At 34.4% G+C, this 15,674-nt stretch overlaps 1 long non-coding RNA gene across 1 annotated transcript; it reads left to right on the top strand.

Annotated features, from left to right (window-relative positions):
• Positions 1-4,794: 4,794 nt before the first annotated feature.
• Positions 4,795-10,629, top strand: LOC138312423 (uncharacterized). Its single transcript, XR_011206943.1, has 6 exons — positions 4,795-4,933; positions 5,319-5,339; positions 8,068-8,097; positions 8,447-8,473; positions 8,859-8,879; positions 10,598-10,629. It is a non-coding gene; the product is annotated as an uncharacterized lncRNA (long non-coding RNA).
• Positions 10,630-15,674: the final 5,045 nt, after the last annotated feature.

Here is a 15,674-nt window from a genome sequence, read left to right as displayed (position 1 = left end):
AACTTTTGAAGGCCAATGAACATTTTGTTTTCTTTGCCCGACTATTCACTTTAAGTTAAAAAGATGTTAGCTAAAAGATTTCAACATAAGTTAAAAAAAACTCACACAAATTTTTTTTTTACTTTTTTTTTGGAAATCTTTTTAACTTAAGTGAAATCTGCTAATTTAAGCTTAAGATGAAAAAAATTTGCTCTCAATTTCCAAAACTTTAGATAAATTAAAATAAATATTAAAGAACTAGTGTATGAATAACATTTTTGATAGAGATTTTAATTTGTTGAAATATCGTTCAAAAATACTGTATCCAACCAGTTAAAACAAATGATAACAATTTTTTATACGGTCTCAGACGTTGTACAAAACAAGTGTTCTGTTAACACTCATTCACTTCGATAGACACGTCGCCTGACAACTTGACAAAATAAGTAGGCGGAGCCATCGATGTTTTAATGTTCAAAAGGACCCGTTCATGAAGAACGGCACCCGAACAATCTGTTGTACAACAATGTGGGCGGAGCCATTGGATCACGTTGTGTACTATTTTGGATCACGTTGTGTACTTTTTACAATGTATACAATCAAATCGCTCGTATTCAAATTCGTTAATTGGTTTTGTTACAACTTATTTAGAGGATTTTTTTTTGAGATTTGTTGTTCATAATTATTGGACACTTTCTTCTCTCGACCTTCGGTAAATATCCCATACTGTAGCTTATCCACCAACATTTCCCATGGTGCAAATTTTTGGCATCTTGTCCATAAATGTGTGAGGATTAATATCTAATTATTCTGCTAATCCGTTGTAATGATACATGTAATATCAAAGCCGAATCTAGCTTACGTTGAAGCGGAAAAGGAAATCACCCGTTTGCCTGTCCGACTTTCCCCCCGCTGCTAGGCGTTTGGGGTGAGGAAACTCAAATCAGGTAACGGCTGACATTAGATTATGTGCTTGTCAAAATATATTCCGAAGCAAATACGGTTTTTAACATATACCTGGAATTATGTAACGTGATGTTATTCTAGGTTGTAGACGTCGAGGTTGACATGCAATAGCCATAATTACTTATAATGTAATTTGATTAATATTTGCGCGAACCCTTCTACAGGTAATGTTCTCGGAGGGTTGGTGCAGTGCGCGGCGGTAGCTTTACAAAATGTCGGTTGAAATTTAAGCCGAGAAATTGTCAACCCTTATGGATTCAAATGCATCACATCTGATTAAATACTGTTTACAAAGTTTAAAAAAAATACCTCCGTGTGCCTACAGCTTGGAAAAGCATCCCCTACCAACATCCCAGGTAGTTGCCTAAGCCGGTTTTATCGGAATACCATTTTGACAATAACACGATGGTCGGTCGTACATTGGTACCACAGATTTGGTTTTCCACACCTTGCGGGTAAAGTTATAAACATAAGTAAGTAGCAGGCGATATCTTTTTCGCGTAAACCTTTTGGACTGACTTTCCGCTACATCCATACAGTATTTATTGCTCTTTCCTTCATGGATATGTACTTCACGCGAGTATCGCTGAATTAGAGGTCTACATTCATGAGTAATTAAAATTATGTTTTTTTACAATAACATTATAGAAGCTTACAATGCCCGATCATCTTCAGTACACGTTTTCTGAGTCTTGGTAATCGCCTGACAGACGTGTTTCCTTCCGACAGTTATTAGCTCTGCCACTGTCATTGAAGGCGTTTCATCACCAATGATATATAAAGCCGCGTGCTTACATCAATAAATTATTGAATTCGTTGGCAAACTGACTAGCAACCCACTGGCCAAACTGACTAGCTACCAAATCAACGGAACCACCTATACGATAAGCTAGACTTGGCCGTCACACACGTACGCTTATTGTAACGGGCGCTGTAATTATACAAGCGATATTAAAGCTAGACATATGGCAATAGTTAAAATTACTAAAATGTAAATGATGTTTTTTAAATTAAGTATACTCTAAATCTTTTAAAGAATCGGTTTAAGTGAACATTTCCCGGTTGAAAGACAGGAACGCCATTGTTGGTTGTTTACATTTCCACGACTCTCACCGACCGCCTATATAATTGAGAGCGCGTGAATCGACACAACGAGCGTTACATGTCATGTACATATACACCTAGCAGTACAGCATATAATATCACCTACAAATAGGTAAACAAAACCCTCACCTGTATAACGATATGGGACTTGTTTTAGGCAAGAAAACATGTCAACTCCTCTAAGGTTTGTAGTACATTTAGATGTTTCTCAAAACGTGATAAATTCAACGCAAGTGAATAGAAATCCAAACAATAATTCCTTCCACATATCTCCACGTATATCAGCTCGGTAACTCGATTATCATATACCACGTGGCAAAATAAGTGCACCTGACCCAAAATGACAAGCGACACTATGTCATGGACACACACGATGCCGTTGTACAGGTACGTGTAAAACTTAGTGTATATTTAAGTGTTATAACCAGTTCGTATTGGACATATGTTGGGATATAGCTGACTCCAACACATGCATCATTTACTTCAATGAAATATGGTTTCAGTGAGTGCAGTGTTTATTTTCACTTTGACATTTTATTTGCAATAGTCGGGCGATGTGTATCTGAAGACAAGACATATTTTAAGAATTAAACACGTGTGGTCCAAGGTAATCCGTGCTTTTATATAGAGGCGTTGGCCAGTGAAGGTTTACTATGCAGAGCAAAAGAAAATGGCTGCCCCACGTCCTTAGATTCCGCACTGAGTCATAAACTAGGGGATGTCCCTCAGAAACAATATTTTCGAAAAAAATAGTGTTATTCGTTAAACCTTTTTTTTTATTATTATCAAATGCATGGTTGTTAACGTGCATTGTCAGCTTTAATGCATCAACATACAAACATTGGCAATTATCGTTTAACATAAAGAAGATACGTATCACACAGTACACATATGTTAAAATGTCATACAAATATCGATAGTATTTAACTCTGTTGTAGGCAATGTGTTTGATCACGTTGTGTATTATTTTATTATGTTTACAATATATACGCCTGTATTCAAAATTGTTGTACAAATGTGTATTCACGTTTGTATTATTTTATTATGTTTACAATATATACAATCAATCGCTGTATTCAAAATTCGTTATTGTTTTGTTTCGCTTATTTAGCGATTTTTTTGAGGATTTGTTGTTCATAAATTATTGGCCATTTCTCTCGACTTCGGTAAATATTCATACTGTAGCTGATCTACCAACATTCCAATGGTTCAAATATTGCATCGTGTTCATAAATGTGTGAGGTTTATATCTATTTATTCTTCTATCCGTTGTAATGTTACATGTAATATCAAAGCCGAATCTAGCTACGTTGTAGCGGAAAAGGAATCACCTTCTGTCCGACTTTCCCGCTGCAAGCGTTTGGTGTTGAAACCAAATCAGGTACGGCTGACAATAGATTATGTCTCGTCAAAATATACTCCGATCAAATACGGTTTTAACATATACCTGGGTATTAGTACGTGATGTTATTCTAGTTGTAGACGTCGAGGTTGAATGCATAGCCTTAATACTTATAATTTAATTTGATTAATATTTGCACGACCCTCACAGGTAATGTTCTCGGAGGTTGGTGCATGCGCGGCGGTAGTTTACAAAATGTCGGTTGAATTTAGCCGAGAAATTGTCAACACTGGAGTCAAATGCATCAATCTGATTAAATACTGGTGACAAAGTTTAAAAAAAAACCTACGCCTACAGCTGGAATAGCATCCCCTACCACCATCCAGGTATGTGCCAAAGCCGGGTTTTATCGGAATATATTTTGACAATACACGATGGTCGGTCGTACATTGTACCCGATTTGGTTTTCCACACCTTGCGGTAAAGTTATAATCAGTAAGTAGCAGGCGATATCTTTTCCGTACAACTTTGACTGACTTTTCCGCTACAACAGTAGCTCTTTCCTTCATGGATATGTACCTCACCGAGTAGCGCTGATTCAGAGTCTATACATGAGGTAATTAAAATGTGTTTTTACATTATAAAGCTAACAATGCCGATCATCTTCAGTACACGTTTCTGTTCTCGGTAATCGCCGACAGACGTTTCCGACAGTTTAGCTCTGCCCCTACATTGAAGCGACAGCCAATGAGAACCGCGCTTACACAGCTTATTGAATGTCGTTGGCAAACTGACTAGCTACCATGCAAACTGACTAGCTAGCAATCAACGGAACCACCTACTAGACTGGCCGTCACACGTACGCTTATTGTAACGGCGCTGTAATTATACATCGATATTAAGCATCAACAGTACATACATTATTGGCAATTTTTCGTTTAACATAGAAGCAGATATGTATCACAAGAAATGCTAAAAAGTCTTACTAATATGATATATATAGGATCAATATGATAAAGTTTTACGTGAAGCTTTGTTTTCTCATATTGATTGTATAATGAATGAACGTTATCCTCTTCAATCAAACAGTTTATTTATTGCATTTTGCTTTTATTTTTTCTTTCCTTAGCTTAAATTGTTGGAGTTGGACACACATATGGTAACTATTCTATAATAATGCTCGGGAATAGTTTGATAATGAGATGTTATGTGCTATAATACACATTCTAGTAGAATGGTCGAATCCTGGATTAAAAATTTAAAAAAAAAAGTATAAGTGTGATATAACTTAATACGTTCATACACATTTTATATATAGAAGCATCTTTCTTTAACAGGAAATAATTAATGTTATGAAATATCAATCTGTTCTTGAGAAATGTCTAAGTTAACGTTTAAAATAACAGAATTGTGTTTTTTCTTTGCAAAAGTCATTATCCTTATGGTTTGTTATATAACTGAAACCTTTTGATACATGTTCTATCAAGTTTTAGAATTTTAATCTCTTTTTAACAGTCAACTGAAAGGAAAGCAAGCCTGATGGTAAGTTAATCATTTCACAAATTGTGCTTTCCGTTATGTAACCAATTGCCATGGATATGCAACGAAGCTCATTACATTGTTTAGGGTCTTTACGTATTCATTTTCATAAGGAGTTACATACGTGTGTATCACACTTAACAACCTATCGATGGATATCTAATACTTTTGGTATCTAGATATTTCAATAAGTATTCCTTTTTTAAGTATTTGTAAATATTTGCATTAAATTTACTTCATTTATGTTCACAGTGGACGTGTAAATTAAAATAATTAAACAACACAATAAAATGTGATAAGGATATTTTCCTTGAAAGTATATTCTGTCGGTATTTCAGAGGTTGCTTAAAATATTTGCAATATTTTAATGACATCTTTTCTTTGTCAGGAGGAAATCATTTCACTGAAGGTAGGTATGGACAAATAGGTTTTAAAGCTATCATATTATTCTGAAGCAGGAATAGATTGATGGTAATATTGGCGAATTAGATTTTTTTTAAAGCGTAGCATTAATGACAGTTTTGTTTGAATCGTTTTAAAGCTGTTTTTTTTCTTTATAGGAACCCATATATTGTGTAATAAAGAAAAAAATGTTTTCCTGAATTTAAAAGAAATCATTCATATTAGGGATGAATTTTTATCTGATACATTGAAGGAACTAGGGGGTATTTGCTTCTAGAATCGACATGAAAACTGAACAAATTTGTTCTTGGTCACATAGTATGTAAAAATGAAATGGATGGTATACTCAAACAATTTTCATTTAAATCATTCTTTTTATCTGATGAATTGGATATTGTATTTACTTTATATGTGATATAACAGTTTCTTTAGTACGTTGTTTATTAATTTTGATCGACGCTTTCCTTAGTAGAAATAATTTAAGAGAAACATGCAAAACGATGGCACTGTACAAATGTTATCGAAGACACTCAGACAAATCGTTGTATTAATGGCTATGTTACAGAGCCGTTACAACAAGTGTTCATGTTAACACTCATTCACTCGATAGACACGTTGGCTGTTAGCTGATGTAGTAGGCTGGTAACTGGTACAGTAGATTAGATTTTAATTGGCATGTAACGAAGGCGCTGATTGGCTGAAGCATCGGCAGCCCGACTGATTGCCCCCCCCCCCCCCCCCCCCCCCCCCCCCGACTTACCAGATCGCCGACATCATTGAGGAGTAGGCGGAGCCAGCGGATCTTTGATGTTCAAACCCGACTCTGTTGTACAATGTGTTTGATTTGATCACGTTGTGTACTATTTTATTACGTTTACAATATATACAATCAATCGCTGTATTCAAAATTCGTTATTGTTTTGTTTCACTTATTTAGCGATTTTTTTTGAGGATTTGTTGTTCATAAATTATTGGCCATTTCTCTCGACTTCGGGAAATATTCATACTGTAGCTTATCTACCAACATTCCAATGGTTCAAATTTTGCATCGTGTTTATAAATGTGTGAGGTTTATATCTATTTATTCTTCTATCCGTTGTAATGTTACATGTAATGTCAAAGCCGAATCTAGCTACGTTGTAGCGGAAAAGGAATCACCTTCTGCCCGACTTTTCCGCTGCAAGCGTTTGGTGTGGAAACCAAATCAGGTACGGCTGACAATAGATTATGTCTTGTCAAAATATATTCCGATCAAATACGGTTTTAACACATACCTGGGTGTTAGTAGGGGATGTTATTCTAGTTGTAGACGTCGAGTTTGAATGCATCGCCTTAATACTTATAATTCAATTTGATTCATATTTGCGCGACCCTCACAGGTAATGTTCTCGGATGTTGGTGCATGCGCGGCGGTAGTTTACAAAATGTCGGCTGAATTTAGCAGAGAAATTGTCAACACTAGATTCAAATGCATCTATCTGATTAAATACTGGTGACAAAGTTAAAAAAAAACCTACGCCTACAGCTGGAATAGCATCCCCTACTAACATCCAGGTATGTGCCTAAGCCGGGTTTTATCGGAATATATTTTGACAATACACGATGGTCGGTCGTACATTGTACCCGATTTGGTTTCCCACACCTTGCGGTAAAGTTATAATTAGTCAGTAGCAGGCGATATCTTTTCCGTACAACTTTGACTGACTTTTCCGCTACAACAGTAGCTCTTTCCTTCATGGATATGTACTTCACCGAGTAGCGCTGATTCAGAGTCTATACATGAGGTAAATAAAATGTGTTTTTACATTATGAAGCTTACAATGCCGATCATCTTTACCGAACAAGACCATTACAGAACAAGGGGACACAAAAAAGATTACTGAAACCTCATACGAGACTTAACATTCGGAAACATTCATTTGCAATAAGAGTGATCAACGACTGGAACTGGAACTACCTACCTTCGGAAATTGTGAATGCCGAGTCGGTGAACAGATTCAAGACCCTCATAAACACGTATTGGAAGAACTACGACATTAAGGTTTACCCTAGCTGTTATTGAAGACATTACTATAAGCAGGTTAAAACAAGGGACATATAGTGTATATATTGTATATAAGGTATAGAACTGGATGTGCTCAATATTTCATTAGTTCAAGTTTTTGAGTTTTGCGCAAATATAATTATGATTATGTACAGACTATAGATTTAGGTGGTCAAGAAGCTTTGCTTAAAATAGACCGAAAATCTGGTATATATCTGGTATATATCTTCAGTACACGTTTCTGATCTTGGTAATCGCCGACAGACATTTCCGACAGTTTAGCTCCGCCCCTACATTGAAGCGACAGCCAATGAGAACCGCGCTTACACAGCGTATTGAATGTCGTTGGCAAACTGACTAGCTACCATGCAAACTGACTAGCTACCAATCAACGGAACCACCTACTAGACTGGCCGTCGCACGTACGCTTATTATAACGGCGCTGTAATTATACATCGATATCAAGCATCAACAGTACATACATTATTGGCAATTTTCGTTTAACATAGAAGGAGATGTGTATCACAAAAAATGTTAAAAAGTCTTACTAATATCATATTTAGGATCAATATGAAAAAACGTTTTACGTGAAGCTTTGTATTCTCATATTGATTGCATAATGAATGAACGTTATCCTCTTCAATCAAACAGTTTATTTATTGCATTTTGCTTTTATTTTTGCTTTTCTTAGCTTGAATTGTTGGAGTTGGACACACATATGGTAACTATTCTATAATAATGCTCGATAATAATTTTATAATGAGATGTTATGTGCTATATTACACATTCTAGTAGAATGGTCGGATCCTGGATTAAAAATAAAAAAAGTATAAGTGTGATATGACTTAATATGTTCATACACATGTTATATATAGAAGCATCGTTCTATAACAGGAAATAATCAATGTTATGAAATATCAATCTGTTCTTGAGAAATGTCTAGTTAACGTTATAATAACAGAATTGTGCATTTTCTTTGCAAAACGCATTGTCCTTATGTTTTGTTATATAACTGAAACCTTTTGATACATGTTCTATTAAGTTTTAGAATTTTAATCTCTTTTTAACAGTCAACTGAAAGGAAAGCAAGCCTGATGGTAAGTTAATCATTTCACAAATTGTGCTTTCCGTTATGTAACCAATTGCCATGGATATGCAACGAAACTCATTACATTGTTAAGGGCCTTTAGGTATTCATTTTCATAAGGAATTACATAGGAGTGTATCACACTTAACAACCTATCGATGAATATCTAATAATGTTTGTATCTAGATATTTCAATAAGTATTCCTTTTTTCAGTATTTGCCAATATTTGCAGTAAATTTACTTCATTTATGTTCACAGTGGACGCGTAGATTAAAATAATTAAACACCACAATAAAATTTGATCAGGATATTTTCCTTGAAAGTATATTCTGTCGATATTTCAAAACTTGCTTAAAATATTTGCAATATTTTGATGACATCTTTTCTTTGTCAGGAGGAAATCATTTCACTGAAGGTAGGTATGGACAAATAGGTTTGAAAGCTATCATATTAATCTCAAGTAGGAGTAGATTGATGCTAATATTAGCGAATTAGATATTTTTAAGGCGTAGCTTTAATAATAGTTTTGTTTGAATCGTTATTAAAGCTGTTTTAGGTCACCTGACACGAAGTCTCAAGTGACCTATTCTAATCGCCTTTTGTCCGTCGTTGTGCGTCGTCGTGCGTCGTCCGTCGTGCGTTGTCCGTCGTGTGTATTGTGTCCGTAAACAATTTACATTCTTCTCCAAAACGTTGAAGCAATTTGAATGAAATTTTGCACAAATGTTTAAAGACCTAAGGTGAATCAAAATTGTGATATATATGACCCCACCCCCAGGGGCCTGTGGGAGGGGCTAAAAGGGGTAAAATTGGCTAAAAATTCAAAAGAATTCTTCTCATGTCACCGATGTGGTAGAATCAAATACTCTTCATAGATTGAAATGTCTCAAGGCCCTCTTCAAAAATTGTGAATTTTATGACCTTGGGGTTTCAGGTTTTTCCCTGGAGAGGGGGTTAAGTTTACTATAGTTTATATATCGAAAGCATATTATTGAGCATTATTTAGTCAGTTATAATAGGACCTATTAGTAAAATGTTGTCAGAAATATTTCCTATGAGATATGCCATTTATTTAACAAATTTTTCCATGACTTAGGGACGGCGCTAAAATGTGTCAAATAGGCCAAAAAAGGTCCTCAAAAATCTTCTTCCTGAAATTCTGGAACTCGTAGAATCAAATACTCTTCATAGTCTGGAAAGGTCTCTTATCTTCGTGAATTCACAGATTTTGATGGAACAATTACTCTCCATAGATTAAATAGTCTAATTTTAAAAAATCACTGACTAATCCCCTAACGGGCCAATATACGTGGTTACATGTCCTGTTGTTTCATTCTGCTATATGAACTCGGGTGACTGTTTAAGGCCAATGGCCATCTTAGTTCATATATGAAACCCTAGATCGAGGTACATAAAGAAAAACTTCTTGTCCTTAAGTTAAAAGAAATCATTCCTAATTGGGGATGGATTTTTTTAGTCTGATACAGCTGAAGTAACTATAGAGGGCATTGGCTGCTAGAAATCGACATTAAAATCGAATAGACTTTTTTCTTGGTCACGGTAGTTTGTAGAAAAAAATAAAGGAGGTGGTATATGTTCCAATAATTTTTCAATTAAATCACCTACTTTGTAACTGATGAGTCTGAATATTTTATATACTTGTTATTGATATAACAGTTTCTTTACATCTTTTTTTAAATTATGTCCCCGAAATTATGAAACCCGATGCCCTGTTCCTTATTAGAAATGTAATTTAACACCTCTCTCTTGGATAAATAAATGTATCATCAGAGAAAATATGCAAAGAGAATGAACTGTACAAATGTTATCGAATTCACTCAGACAATTTGTATGGTGTATTAGTGGCTTATCGTATAAATATATACGTCCGATATTAAGTATCAAAAGTACATTCGCATTATTGACAATTTTTGGTTAACATAAAAGGAGAAAGATAATGTATTTCACAAAAAATAAAGTTAGAAAATCTTATTAATATCATATTTTAGGATCATTTTTAAAAACCGTTTTTATGTGAATCTACTCATATTTATAGTTTAATGAATGAAAATTATCCTCTTGAATCAAAAAGTTTATTTATTGCATTTTGTGCTATTTTTTTTCATTCCTTAGCTGGAATTGTTGAAGTGTTGGACACAAACATGGTAAATAAATCTATAATAAAGCTCGGATAAATACTTAATAATGAGATGTTAAGTACAATGTTAATACATATTTAGTAGAAAGGGTCAGATCTTGGATTAAAACATTTTAAAAATTAGAAATGTGATTGAACTTTAACAACTTTTCATACACATGTAATATTTTCGAAATGCATCTTACCTCAACAAGAAAGCCATTAAATCAATCTGTTCTTGAGAAATATCCCTTAAAAGTGAAGCGTTATTATAAACAAAAATGGGCTTTTTTTTTATTCTTTTTATTTATTTTTTTTTTTGCCAAAATGCATTATCCCTTACTCGTTTGTTAAAATGAACAAAACCATTTAATGAGATACCATGTAAGTTATTATGATTTTAATTTTGTAATTTTAACAGTCAATCTGGGAAAAAAAGCAAGTTTTGAGTGGTAAGTCCATTAAATATGAAAAAATATTTAAACTAGGGCTTTTTAAGGTTATGTCACCATTACCATCGGATATGCAGCGCTATAAACATTTGCTATATAAATGCCTTGGATATTGTTATTGTACGATAAGGAATTGGAAACATAATATGAGTATCAACTACTATCAAAAATGAATGTCCTTTCGACGGATTAAAGACTTAATTGGATATAGAGGGAATTAGAACTATTTTAATAACATCATACACGTTTTTTAATGAATAAGAAACAAAAAATATGCTATTTAAGGAATGTCCAAACCAGTTGACATGACCTATATTCACCCCCAGTATCTGCCCCAAGTAACACACTATATCGGATATCAGCAAATAGGGAGTGTCAAATATTGATATAATGATAAAATGAAATACACGTACTTTAACTCAAACATGCTGGTATATTATTATTTTTCCCCCATATTTTCCTTATTATCAAATTGATAAATTAGGACCAATATTTTCATAAATCCTAATAATATTGGCCCACACCCCGTCCTGTATTGGAAAGTACCTATTTCGTGACAAATTCTGAATAACAACTATTTCGAATAACGGTTTCATAGTAAGTATTATAAACCATTTATAGTAATTAGTGTTTAAACTCCGCGTGCTGCTTTATTTCTGCAAACAACCTTACAGTAAAGAATCACTATTCTATTAGGCAAGATTTCACAAAACTTCTCATGAAGCCTTCAACGTTTGTTAATTACACCTGTCTATCAGGAACCTGGTCGATCAATTGTGAGATAGATCGATTGATATTTTTAGCAGATAAAAGTTAAAATTCGCAATGCACATAGATTGTGCATAGTGAATAACTCAGGATAGCTGCATATCCATCTTGGTTTGTTTAGCAAAAAAATAAATGTACTCAATTAGTAACGTTTCTGAAATATCTGGAATCGTTCGCTCATTACGAACAAATATACAAAACGGATATTTTTATGTTATTGTGCCTGAATGGACGAAGTGCTCAATTTTACAATCTTTTTTGTTCTTATTCTATTTATCTTTTGGCACATGTTCAAAGATTTATCCCGTTGATAGGGTTTTCAACTGCCACCCTGAATCGTGTTACCTATTGTGAGGGTGTCATGAATACTTAGTTCCATATTGAAAAATATCACATTATAACATATTTGCTTATTTTTTCATAGGAAATTAGCCAATCTGACTCTGAACACCGCTTATATGCTCGAGATAGCATTTTAATGACATATCCAGTGTGATTGCTACCCCCATTGGGCCGTAGAAGACCGTCCTAATCGGGGTGCAAAATGGATATCTTCGTCAGGAAAATCTTTCAATTCTGATTCACATGATTGGATGTTCGCATGATTTAATATATTTATTTACTCTTCATATATTAAATAGTAAAAATTTATACGTGAATTCACCTGACTGATTCAAGGTCCTGATGGGCCCAATATAAGTGGTTTACAATGTAAACTTTGTTTCATTCTGTATATTAGAATCTCAGGTGATTTTAGTATGAGAACAATGCTATTCATTGTTCTCTTATTTGAAAACCCATAGATCGTGTAATAAAGAAAAAACGGATCTTCCATTAAGTTAAAATCATCATTCCTATTGGGATGATTTCACTATATTATCTGATGACAATGAAGGAACTATAGTTTTTCAGGGCATTCATGGCTATCTAGATAGTCGTGTACATTAAAACGCTTAATAACATTGTTTCTTGAGGTAAAATTTGTAAAATGGAATTACGGATATTCAATAATTTTCATTTTGACCGAATTTCGTGGACCCCGTCTTTTTATCTGATGAAAGCATGGATACATGTTAGTGATCAGCGCTTGCAATAGAATAAATAGTGATATAACAGTTTCATTATCTTTTTTTATCAAAAATTATTCTACCGATGCCTTTTAATAGAAATAATTTAACAGCATTTCCCGTAGATGGAAATGACTGGTTCCATATTACAGATAAAATATGGCAAAGAATGATACTGTATTAATGTTATACATGTTCGAGACAATTTTTGTATTATTTGGTCTATATGTAAAGTTTAGACACCCATCGTGTATAATACAATAATAATCAGTACAATGCGTACATGCTAATGAAATTCTCATGACTAACATAAAAATGACGGCAAGACAGTATCACATATTCAATAAAGCGTAATTCTAAAACGTAACATTCTGAAAAACACAGAAACATATGAGATAAAGTTTAAAAAACCGTTTTTAATATGACTCTACTCTGAGCTTAGCAATTTTCTGCATGAAACCTCCTTTTTTATTTTGTTGTGTAAGCAAAAGTTATTATTAAAAACTGTTTCATTTGTTACTAGAACCTGATAGTGGGGGGAGGGGAGGGGGAGAGAGATTAATAGGTTCCCATTTCTGAAACACGGTAAATGTTTTTTTAAGGAACTGCTCGATAAATAGTTTCTAGTTTTAATGTTTAAAGTACACATGTTTAATATGGACAACTAAGGTTCCTATTGCGGGGTTCATAAGGCCAGTCCATCTTGGATTTCCAGTTATCAAAAAATGGTGATTGCCACAATGACACATTCGTAATATATTCTCATAGATATATAAACCACACAACAATCAGAGAGGCAAATAATACACATTTAATTCATATGATTGAAAACATATCTAATTGAAGATGACGATTAAATACATAAAAATTGACGTGTAACGTCTTTTCATTTTTTGAATTGACGGAAAAACAATTTTCTAGCTTTTTTTTTCCGATAAAATGTGCACAATTTTCATTTCAAAAGTAACTACAAACAATGATGGACAAAACAACCTTGGAAAACAGTACATTTTTCGATTCTGACACAATAACCTTCGTCAAAACATCATGTGTACTATTAAAAGATAGATCGCATCAATAATGAGGGTCGGGAAAAATGAGGGAACCCTCCCCGTCCACACGTAAAAAATTATCCTAATTTTAATAACCAAAATGTAACATTCGTATTACGAGCATAGATATGCGAGTCACACAACAAGCAGAGTCATGACTAAACAGCCTTTATTGTTATATGATTGATTCAACAATGCTTTGAATTAAGATCAGAAATATTAATCAAAACAAGGCCTTATCCGTTTGGTGAAATGACCTAAAAATGCTGTAGGTTTTCAAGCTTTTCCCGTAAATAGTGTTAATTTGCAAAGCAAAAATTGATGGGGACAAAAACAACCTTGTAACAATCAGTTCGAATTGCCTATATAACCCTTGTGTCTCCCAACACAATGTGTAATGTAAAAAGACAGATAGATACACATCCAATGACGGTGATAAAGATTTAAATACCATTTTAAAGATCGCACATATTCTGGCAAAACATTTTGTAACAGTTTTACAGAACATTGTAAACCGACGATTTGACTAAATCTTGGTGTTTATATTTTAAAAGGATTATTTATATTTTTAGCAGAAAACAATCGTGAACATCCCACCTCAAACACACTCACTAGAGAGTAATGAAAAAAAAAATTTTCTTATTAATTATTTTAAAGTAAAATTACATAATTCCCTGGTACTATGATTCAGATTGCAGTCCCAAACTACAATTAAAACAGTTCTCATTGCGATTTCATCAAGCTTGCTCAGGTCGGAGTTCGGATTTTGCAGCACTCCAGGAAAATAAATGTCCCACTATCTATGTAACGACGTTAATTTAAAATGTTATATTACCATATACTCCATACATCTAGTCATCGGCATTACCGTTGGTAGAGTAACGCCCGTTAAAGTCACCTGAAATCATTTTGACTTCAAAGTTCGAATTTTAATTCCATTCCAGTGAGTAGAAAATACCGAAAAAAGTTTTTTCTTCTACAGGAATTTGTCACTTCCGGTGAAAACCGTTTCAACCACAGATCGTGTGATATTGCCCCTCTCGAAATCTTTTGGAGATAGTTCCGAATAATGAGCCAGAGACTCTTGACTTCTCCACCTGCTCTCAGCACCTAGGTCAAGTCGTCCAGCTTTGGTTTCTCAGTCTTTCTGCCGGGTAATTATAATACTCCATTGGCAGACGGGTCCCCATAGCATAGACTTCACAATATGGACCTTTCTAGATGTTACTCTCCTCGCTAAAAGATGAGTGCCATGCCAGCATGGGAATGGCGTGGTTACGTTTCCTCTCAAACCGAATCCATGTAAGTGAATTGCTACGAGTGGTGAGACACTGAAAATTTATGTTCTTCCATTGTTTCCGTTGTCCAAGTCAGCTCGCGCTCCATGACCTTTGTTCACAGATGACAGGTTGGTAGGGAGCTTACCTTCGACGCCATTCAGTCGGGGGAGTGGTCTGGGGATCAGCTTCTCCGAGCACATCAACGTGCTGGAGATAAGTCTGTGACTGTTCCTCTCAGAGTATGCTTTATATGTATTTGTTGTTTTTAAAACTGTATGCGCGCAGGTCGATCATCTATGGATCACCTTTTTCATGGGGAGTTATATCCAAAATGAAGGGAATAATTTCCCCCCCCCACCCCCCCTTCTCCCCCCGAGTTTCACAAAAAGAAATAAAGTATTACTGTTTTAATGGGACTGCCTGAATTATGACAAAACATGTGATTAGCCTTTGG

This window comes from Argopecten irradians, unplaced genomic scaffold, assembly GCF_041381155.1.
Source record: "Argopecten irradians isolate NY unplaced genomic scaffold, Ai_NY scaffold_0314, whole genome shotgun sequence".
In the NCBI taxonomy this organism is placed as follows: Eukaryota; Metazoa; Mollusca; class Bivalvia; order Pectinida; family Pectinidae; genus Argopecten; species Argopecten irradians.
Note: the sequence above shows the minus strand (reverse complement) of the source record. Positions and strands in the feature narration are given on the sequence as shown.